General features: G+C 46.9%; 1 non-coding gene across 1 annotated transcript; it reads left to right on the top strand.

Moving 5' to 3' along the window:
* The first annotated feature begins 8,666 nt into the window (after window positions 1–8,666).
* On the top strand, window positions 8,667–8,727 carry LOC120094432 (U7 small nuclear RNA). The gene has a single exon (XR_015628279.1). It is a non-coding gene; the product is annotated as a U7 small nuclear RNA (small nuclear RNA).
* Window positions 8,728–9,599: the final 872 nt, after the last annotated feature.

A 9,599-nucleotide genomic window follows, 5' to 3' on the forward strand; every position in this document is an offset into this window, starting at 1 on the left:
GATCTATGATTTTTTTGTTCTGTTACTATAAAAACTTCATGAGGACTGGAAAGATGGTGGGATGGTTTGTATATGCTTGGCTCAGGGAGTGGCACTATTAGGGAGTGGGGCCCTGTTGGAGTAGGTGTGGCCATGTTGGAGTGGGTGTGTCACTGTGGGCATGGGCTTTAAGACCCTCATCCTAGTTGTCTGGATGTCAGTCTTCCACTAGCAGCCTTCAGATGAAGATGTGGAACTCTCAGCTCCTCCTGCACCCTGCCTGCCTGGGTGCTGCCATGCTCCTGCCTTGATGATAATGGACTGAGCCTCTGAACCTGTAAGCCAGCCCCAATTAAATGTCGTCCTTATAAGACTTGCCTTGGTCATGCATTGGTGTCTGTTCACAGCAGTAAAACCCTAACTAAGACAGGTGGCTCAGTGGTTAAGAGCACTGGCTGCTCTTCCAGAGGACCCAGGTTCAAGTCCCAGCTTCTGCATAGTAGCTCATAACTGTCTATAACTCCGGTTCCACAGTATCCAACACTCCCACACAGACATTTATGACACACATAATATACAGCAGTATACATTTTAAAAAGCCAAAAACTGAACCAAAACAACAACAACAACAAAACCCAAAACCTTCATGAGACTCTCCCGTGTGGAATGTGGAATTAGGGACGTATTAGTTACTGTTCTGCTGCTATGATAAGACACGGTGTCCATGGCAGCTCCGAGAAGGAAGAGTTTATTTTGGCTCATGGTTCCAGGCAGATGAGTCTGTTATTGGCAGGGAGCCGTAGCAGGTGTGGCATCGGGAGCAGGAAGGTTGAGATCACGTCTTCAACCACAAACACGAAACAGAAGGAGCAAGTGGAAGTAAGTCAAGGCTGTCTTCTCCCAAAGCCAGCTCCCGGTGACTTTCTCACAGCACGGCTGCATCTCCTAAACCGCCCCGAACAGCATCTCTAATGGGACAGAGTGTTCAAGTGCCTGAACCTATGGGGGACATTCCTATTCCAACCACTAGATGGGCTAACCTGTGCCACTCCTGGCCTGCTTCTCCCTTCAGGGTAGCTAAGCACATGGCACAGCAGGCTAGACTGGGGGAAGAACGCTTAGCCAGGGTGGGTGGATTAGGCAGGATCTCAGTCTTCATGAATACGGGAGAAACAGCTTTCTCCAGAGAGTTTTCAGTGAAACAGCTCTCTTTATTGGGGGGTGGGAGGGGGTGGAGGTGGGAGGATGGGGGGTGGGGAGATGACAAGGGATCTATAAACCTTGGGGAGTGGGTAGGGGTTTTCGGGGTGAGTGTATATCATTGGCTGGTGCCCTGGTGCTGGGGAATGCTTCATTTGCATGAAGAGGAATTCCAGGTGCTTGCTGGTCATGTCCTTATAAAGAGAGGGGAGGCTTAACCTGTAACCTGGCCACCAGGCTACCTGACTGCCTCAAGGGGGACAGAGGTGGGAGTCATAAGGTTATGCGTATGCTGGGACATGCAGGTCCAGAGCAGGGAGGAAGCAGTTCCACTCCTGCCTGTCTCAGGATGAGGTTCTAGGGATTTGGACGTGTCTCAACCTCACTCTTGCTCCAGGACGGCTCCTCCCAGTCACACGACCTTCTGGTCCTACAAACCCGAGCCTGAGCCTGTGTTCCCAGGCCACGGTCACTCACACTTGACACTAGAATAAACTAGCTTTTATCCACTTTGAGCTGAGAGTCGAATTTTTTATATCAACACTATGAACCATTCCCAATGAAATCCTCTGTAATTTCTGTGGCCTGGGAGAGACCACACACCTCAGACAATAATCTGAAATGGACTAGTACCGCAGTGATGTAAGGACATGTCAGCCCTTAGAGGACAGAGGATGCTTGGCTTTCAGGTCCACTGATGCCACTGACAAGGCCTGAGGGAGGGAAATTCTGACCCCTGGTGGGGTTCGTGTTGGCATGAAGGAGGCAGTGGACATATATCGTAGGATTGACACACATAGTTGAAAATAGTGGGCTGGAGAGATGGCTCAGAGGTGAAGAGCACTGTCTGCTCTTCCAGAGGTCCTGAGTTCAATTCCCAGCAACCACATGGTGGCTCACAACCATCTCTGTGAGATCTGGTGCCCTCTTCTGGCATGCAGGCATATATGCAGGCAGAACACGTATACATTAAATCTTAAAAAAAGAAAGAAAGAAAGAAAGAAAGAAAGAAGGAAAGAAAGAAAGAAAGAAGGGTTGGGGATTTAGCTCAGTGGTAGAGTGCTTGCCTAGCAAGTGCAAGGCCCTGGGTTCGGTCCCCAGCTCCGAAAAAAAGAAAAGAAAAAAAAAAAGAAAGAAAGAAAAAGAAAATAGTGTTTGGGGAGTTCAAGTACCCTGGGGTCATATAAAGAAACTGAAATATCCCTCGAGTCTGGAGTCAGCTGCAAAAACCTGAACCAGTTCACCTTCATGAGACTATAGTGAGTTGAAGTCACTATAGCAGGGTTCCCAGTCATGGCTGTACAGACACCCTGGGTTGAATACTATGTATAGTATTAAAGAGAGAGATTAAGATTAAGAGAGAGAGGTGCCTGGCGGATTAGCCAATCACGCATTGGAGAGCATTTCAAGAGGGTTAACAAAGAGGGCGACACCCCCACTGTGGGCAGCACCATGTCCTTGATAGAATTAAAGGGTAAAAACCAGAAAACCAACCAAATCAGGGATGCTTTTTCTCTGGCTGCCCTGGTGTAAGCCACCCTATTCACATCCCCACCCTGGCTTCTGAAACCATGAACTGAAGTTGTTTTGCTGAGGTGTTTTCTTTTTCTTTTATTTTTTTTTTTGTTCTTTTTTTCGGAGCTGGGGACCAAACCCAGGGCCTTGCGCTTCCTAGGTAAGCGCTCTACCACTGAGCTAAATCCCCAGCCCCTGAGGTGTTTTCTTAACGTGACCCGAAGTCCCAGAGATTGCCTTGTATACTGCAGCGTGTTGAACTCTACCCCTGGCCTTCACCTACAAAGTTGCCACCCCTCAGCTGTGATAACCAAAATATCACCAGATACAACCAGATGTCTTGCTGGGCTAATATCATCCCCTCGTGGAGAATGGCTGTGTTGGAAACCGTGGGTTCAGTTGAACATGCTTGTGAGGATAAAGGGGCTCCTCCCTTTCTGAAGCAAAGAACCGGGAGAGGGTTTTACGGGCCAGAGTTTGGTTTGTGTTGATAATACCCTGAGATTTCAGAAGCATCGTTCTTGGGCTCAGGGTCTCTCTGAGACAGATCTGTTCCCCGGAGGCTGGCGTGTCGCTGTGTTTTGGCAGAGCGAGTCTGAGCTATAAAATAAAGCTGACTTGGTCAGATCAGTGCCCTGTGTATGCTGAGCACACTTGGACACACGCACACAGGAGCTTGTGGCTTGCTACTGCCAAACACAGACACAGAAGCTTCTCAATAAGTCTTTCCTGAATAGATAACTATGGAAGCAAATCCCTAACAATACTGCGTGGAAGAAGAGAGGCTAAATCTAGACTAGAGACTGCTGACGTAGACAATGCCGGCCAATTGGGAACTGCTGCTTGGAAGAGATACTTACTTGGGACCAATGGGATGCGGGTGGAGGGTAGAAAGGGCACGCCCACAGCGGATTATCAAACAAGCTTGCGGCGGCATTCAATGACCTTGCTGTGGCATCCTCACCTGCTCCCGGAGTCTGTGCCACTGACTCCATGCCGCCTCATCTCCAACCTCCAAGGACAAGTAGGGTCTGGCAGCAGGCAACCCAGGGCACAGGCAACATCTGGAGCCCAACCTGGGGCTTGAACCCATAATCCTGAGCCAAAATCTAAGAGTCTAATCTAAGACAAAGGCCATCCTCTCTCTCTCTCTCTCTCTCTCTCTCTCTCTCTCTCTCTCTCTCTCTCTCTCTCTCACACACACACACACACACACACACACACACACAGAGAGAGAGAGAGAGAGAGAGAGAGAGAGAGAAGAAAGGAGCCAGAGAGAACATGTGTGGCATTGACTGTAGCTGTCTCACAGCTCAGCCATCAAATGGTCACGAGGCCAGATGTCCTGAATTTGTGGCCTAAGGGCTGAGAGCCTTATTGTTCTCGTGGACAGTGAGAATCAAACTTGGATTCTGTTGTCCATTTAGCTTAACTGGGTAACTAGCCCAGAGCTTCCGGTTCTTAATGTCTTTTGTAAAGCGTCGTTTAAGAAAAAGATTCAAGGGGCTGGGGATTTAGCTCAGTGGTAGAGCGCTTACCTAGGAAGCGCAAGGCCCTGGGTTCGGTCCCCAGCTCCGAAAAAAAGAACCAAAAAAAAAAAAAAAAAAAAAAAAAAAGAAAGAAAGAAAGAAAGAAAAAGATTCAATATCCCCAGCACCCTTGCCTGGACTATTTAAGCCATTGCTACAGCATTTTTCCTCGTGCAATACTCCCAAACAGATGACTAGTGGTCATGTTTGACAAATATGACATTAGGACCTCTGAGAGAGCTGTGAGAGTCCAGCTCTATCCTGCAAGGCCATGATGCAGTCACAAGCTTTCTATTCCAAGCCAAAAAGAGAAATAAAATACAGTGATTCAAAAAAATGTCGCTTCTGAATATACGGAGGAGGGGGACGCCAATGAAGGATCGTGTGGCCGGAAGAGGGGTACCTCACAAGGTCGTGCTTCAGAACGTCGCTAGAGGGCATACTCTTCAAAGACACACGGAGACTGAGGCCGATGAAAGCAAAGAAATCCATCTGATATGAGCCATAGAACTGATTGGTTCTAAGAAAACATTTACTTACTTTTATGTTTTACCAGCCTCTACATAGATGCACCAAATATACGCAGTACCCGTAGAGGCCACAAGAGGGCATCTTACCCCTGGAAGTGGAGTCACGGAGTTTTGAGCCTCTGTGTGCAAGCTAGGAACAGAGCCCAACCCTGATCCTCTGAAGGGTCGCAAGTGCTCCAAATCAATGCTCCACCTCTCCAGCCCCACGGTTCATTTTCCTTCCCCTCCCACGACGCACTCTAGCCCTCCTGTACACGGTATTCGGTTTGCTCGGCCCAGCCAGCGGGTCGCACTTGTCAGAAACACAGGAAGTCCTCCGCTTCCCTCCAGACTGGAGAATGAGGAACAGGCTCTGGAGCCCTCGGTGAAGCACAAGCTTCTGCAAACAGACAAGAGACATCTTATCTGACTTCAGGGAGCTCCTTGGTAGCCTGAAATCAGCCATCGGGGGAGTATTGATACATCAGAGACTGGCAACTGCCGCGAGCTGGCATTCTTCCTCCCCCACACAAACTGATGTGCGGCATCCAGCACACCCCTGGGCATCGTGACCCTTTAGTGCCACCAACCGGGAACTGATATCTGGGCTTTGCTATGGTTGGACTATCATTTGTTTTCTCCAAGCCTCCTGCTGAACTGTGATGTTCCTTATGAGCTAGTCAGAGGTAGGGTGAGGAGGCTCCTTTAAGAGCTCACTGGGGCTTCACTCTCAAGAACGGGTTCACTGAAGCCAGACACCGTGGCACACAACTAACACTGGCACTTAGGAGTCTGCGGGTGAAAAATTATGAGTTTGAGGCCAGCCTGGGCTACACAGCAACTTCAAGGCCGTCCTAAGCTTTAAAAAAAATTATTCTGCTATTAGCGGATTCGTGAGCTAATGAATTACCTCAGGAGTGTGTGCGCCTTAACAGCTCTTGAGCTTGGTCACCTGCATGCCCTGCACTAACTTTTTCACGCATGTCCCCTTACCACTTCATTTCCATCTTTGTTGTTGTTGTTGTTCCAGTCTCCTCAAATCTGACTCTGATAAGCCACATAAACCGTATTCCCCTCAAACTCTTGCCCAACTACACTTCCTTTGCTGTGTAACAAACTCGCCCAACAGACACACACTCGGGTGGTGGAGAGGGCGTTCCACCATGGCGATTATGTTGTCCGAGGAGCCTAGGAACAGGAAAAGCAGAGGTGCAGAAAACAAATCCACATTCGTGGTGGAAGGGACACAGTGGAATCGACCTGCCACCTGGTGGCGGACTGGTCCCTCAGAGAACTGTTCTCGGAGGGATTGACACATTACCCAGTTGGAACTAGGGGACTCCTGACCTTTTTTTTTTTTTTTTTTTTTTTTTTTTTTTTTTTTTTTTTTGGTTCTTTTTTTCGGAGCTGGGGACCGAACCCAGGGCCTAGCGCTCGCTAGGCAAGCGCTCTACCGCTGAGCTAAATCCCCAACCCCTACTCCTGACTTCTTGCCTGGGTCTTGGGGAGTCTGCGTGGGCGAGCGTCTACACAGCCTTGTAATGTAAGCTTTATGGGCCTCTCTGCTCACAAGTCCATCGGGCAGATGTGGGTGACTGGGAAAAGAGGTTGACTGCTGACTATGAGTGACATTTTGTACACCAGAGTGTTGAGACACCCCCCCCCCCCCCCTCTGCATGAGGTGTTCTTATGCCTACACAAGTGAGCATTCGAGGAGAGACAATAGCCTTCTCTTTCTGTTCTGAGAGATCCAGCTCCCTGCTGTCAGGAAACCCTGTTGCTAAGGTTGAAGTCTGACATTACCAGAAAGCCCTGAGCTTAATGCAAAATGGCAAACTCCCTTTGTCACTGGGGCTTCCTCTTCTCTATCCCGAGGAACATCTCAGCCTGAGATTCCTAGAGAGTGCCCCCCTATGCCATTGAGGCAGCTCAGTGCCCTAAGCCTTCAGCCAATGACCTTTGACCTCCCTGGTTATTCTCACCCCCTTCCCCAAAACTACATAACCCTTGGTTGATCCCGAATAAAGTGTATGCATACAGGATCACCCTGAATAGAGGTGTGCACACAAGCTAAGGTTGTCTCAGAGAACTGTTTCATTGAAGATCATCGGAGAAAGGCTTCACCTAAAAGAGCTGTGACACTAAGATCCTCGGAGAAGTGTCCCCCTCTACCCCATTCGCAGATGAACTGGGTTCCCCCACCCGTTCCCAACTCTGCGTCATTCCAGCCTGGTGTGCAGCCACATCTGGACACTCTGAGAGGAAAGAAGCAGAAGACGCAGAACCGTACCCCCGTTCTTGATTGTCATCCATTTTCAGATCCTGATGCTGGATCTTCTTGAGTCCCTGATCATCCAGAAACGTGATTCTCTGTAGATTTTGGTTTCCTGCCAGGTTTTGATGTAGATCAAGCTGCAGTGAAGTTCACTCACTTCTGCCCCAGGGTGAGCTGTCTTGCATCGCTGTCCCACACGGTCGCCCTGAGTGGAATTGGCTATGGTAGTATAGCTGGTTACTTCCGCTGTATGGAGCAGACCCATCAGTTAAGCCATTTCAAGGGTTTTCTTCCTCAGCCAACTGGTCCAGGGGAATTAGGAGGTGGATATGACAAAATGCATTGTGAACAGCTATGAAATTCACAAGGTCTAGATTTTAAATAATTTTTAAAAAGTCACACGTTGAAGTGTGACGGTGGTATGAGAAAGTAGAGCCTTGGTGGGGGCAATCGTGATGCCTTAGAAATGGTATTAGCACCCTCATGAAAGCCGAAAGGCTGTGTGCCTTTCATCATACGAAGACACAGCCAGGAAAAACTGTCTATGAACCAAGAAGAAGGCCCTCGTCACAGAGCCACTCTGCTGGGACTTTGATCTTGGACTGTAATCTTCAGGACTGTGAGAGATAAGTTAGTTTCTCACAAGCTAATGAATCTACGGGGTTTTGTTGTAGAAGACCAATAGCCTAGGATGTGGACTATGCCGCAAGCCATAAATAAGTATTAAATGAAGAGAATCACTTAGTATATGTCTCATAGGAAGAATACAAAGAATCAATGGAAAAGACCTAATATGTCATCCTCAAATCCCTGGAAAGATAGATAGATAGATAGATAGATAGATAGATAGATAGAGATAGATAGATAGATAAATGTATTGGTCACTGTGATAAAATGCCATGACCAGAAGGAACTTAAATAAGAAAGGCTTCATATTGGTTTGTATCTCCAGAGGAAGAAAGCCCTCTCGTTGGCATAGCGGCAGAAACAGGAAGCTAGCTGATCACATGTTCAGCCTGGAACAGAGCAAGTTTAGGTCCAAGCACAGTGGGAGTGGTGATCTCAGAATGAAGTCTTGCCCAGATATGCCTATTGTTTGTGTTTCCAAGTCAAACAGCTTTCCAAGATAAAGGTCTCTCTACAGAGCAAGTTCCCCCGACAGCCAAGCTCAGGCAGTGAAAGAGATGGAAAACAGAAAGCTAACTTTCTCACATAAAAGTAGCCTCTGTGTCTAGATTTGGTAACCACAAGCACTGTGACCAGCAAACCACCTAGGACTTGCTATGTTAAAAAATGTCCTTGCTGGGCTGGAGAGATGGCTCAGAGGTTAAGAGCACTGACTGCTCTTCCAGAGGTCCTGAGTTCAATTCCCAGCAACTACATGGTGGCTCACAACCATCCATATTGAGATCTGATGCCCTCTTCTGGTCTGCAGGCATACATGCAGGCAGAAAGCTGTATGATGTATACATAATAAATAAATATTCAAAAAAAGAGAAAATTTTAAAAATGTCCTTGCTGTCTTTGTCTAAGAATCAAGGGTCTAAGATTATAAAATGTTGGTTCCTGGTATAATCAATGGAGAATGGGGGTAAATGACTGAATTGATATGCAAGTAAGAGACTGGGCTTTGGTCTGCAAGAGCTGAGTTGTCTAGAGAGCTAACACAGCTTTTAGAATTTTGTCTGGCAGGTTTTCTGACTTCGGTCGGAAAACCTATGAGCTGTGTAGAGAGCTGCCTAGAGAACTATCTTGAGCCGACCACAGAGCTGTCAGCTTGCACCCTGTCACTGACTTTGAGTCATCCTTTCACTTCTCCCAGACATCCCAACCAAGTTGTACTAAATATCTTTATAGATATAGCATGATTTATATATAATGGATTATACATAAATATAAATAAAGAAAGTAAAACTGTTGCATGGAAACCTTTTGAGAAGGCAGGAGCCAGGAAAGATGGTTCAGCAGTTGAGAGGGTACTTTTGTTGCCAAGGATCTAGGTTTGATTACCAACATCTACACCCACGTCAGGCAGCTCTCTGCTGCCTGTAACTTCAGCTTCAGGGAGACCTGAGTTCTCTGGTCTACATCGGCACGTGCACTCTGTAACACACACACACACACACACACACACACAAATAAAAATAAATCTTCAAAAATTTATTATGGGAACATCTTTTGTAATGCATAGGAGTGCAGAAAATTTCTATAAGTGATTATCAGGCTGGAAATTAATGAACTAAGTGCCTGTCTCACAAGTTAGACCACAACAGTCAGGTAATGGCAAAGAGATTCAGAAAGCGAAGGTTAGAGAAGAGTAACTGTTAAAGAAATAGGCATTAACTATTTTTTAATACAAGCAGGCGATGATACAAACAGAAGGGAGTCTTTTCTTCTATGATATATTAAAGTTGAAAATGTTTTAGTGAGCCTGGGGAGAATTAAGTCAAAGAAGAAGACATGAATCACTCATGTCAGGAATGAAAATATTTCTGACATCTTTGCAGACATAGAACATCTAAAAATGGATCATGAGTCTGTTTCAAGAGTTGTGCAAATAATTTGATAGGAAATGAGAAAGGTCTTAGAAAA

The sequence above is a fragment of the Rattus norvegicus genome, chromosome 8 (assembly GCF_021556685.1).
Source record: "Rattus norvegicus strain SHRSP/BbbUtx chromosome 8, alternate assembly SHRSP_T2T, whole genome shotgun sequence".
NCBI lineage: Eukaryota > Metazoa > Chordata > Mammalia > Rodentia > Muridae > Rattus > Rattus norvegicus.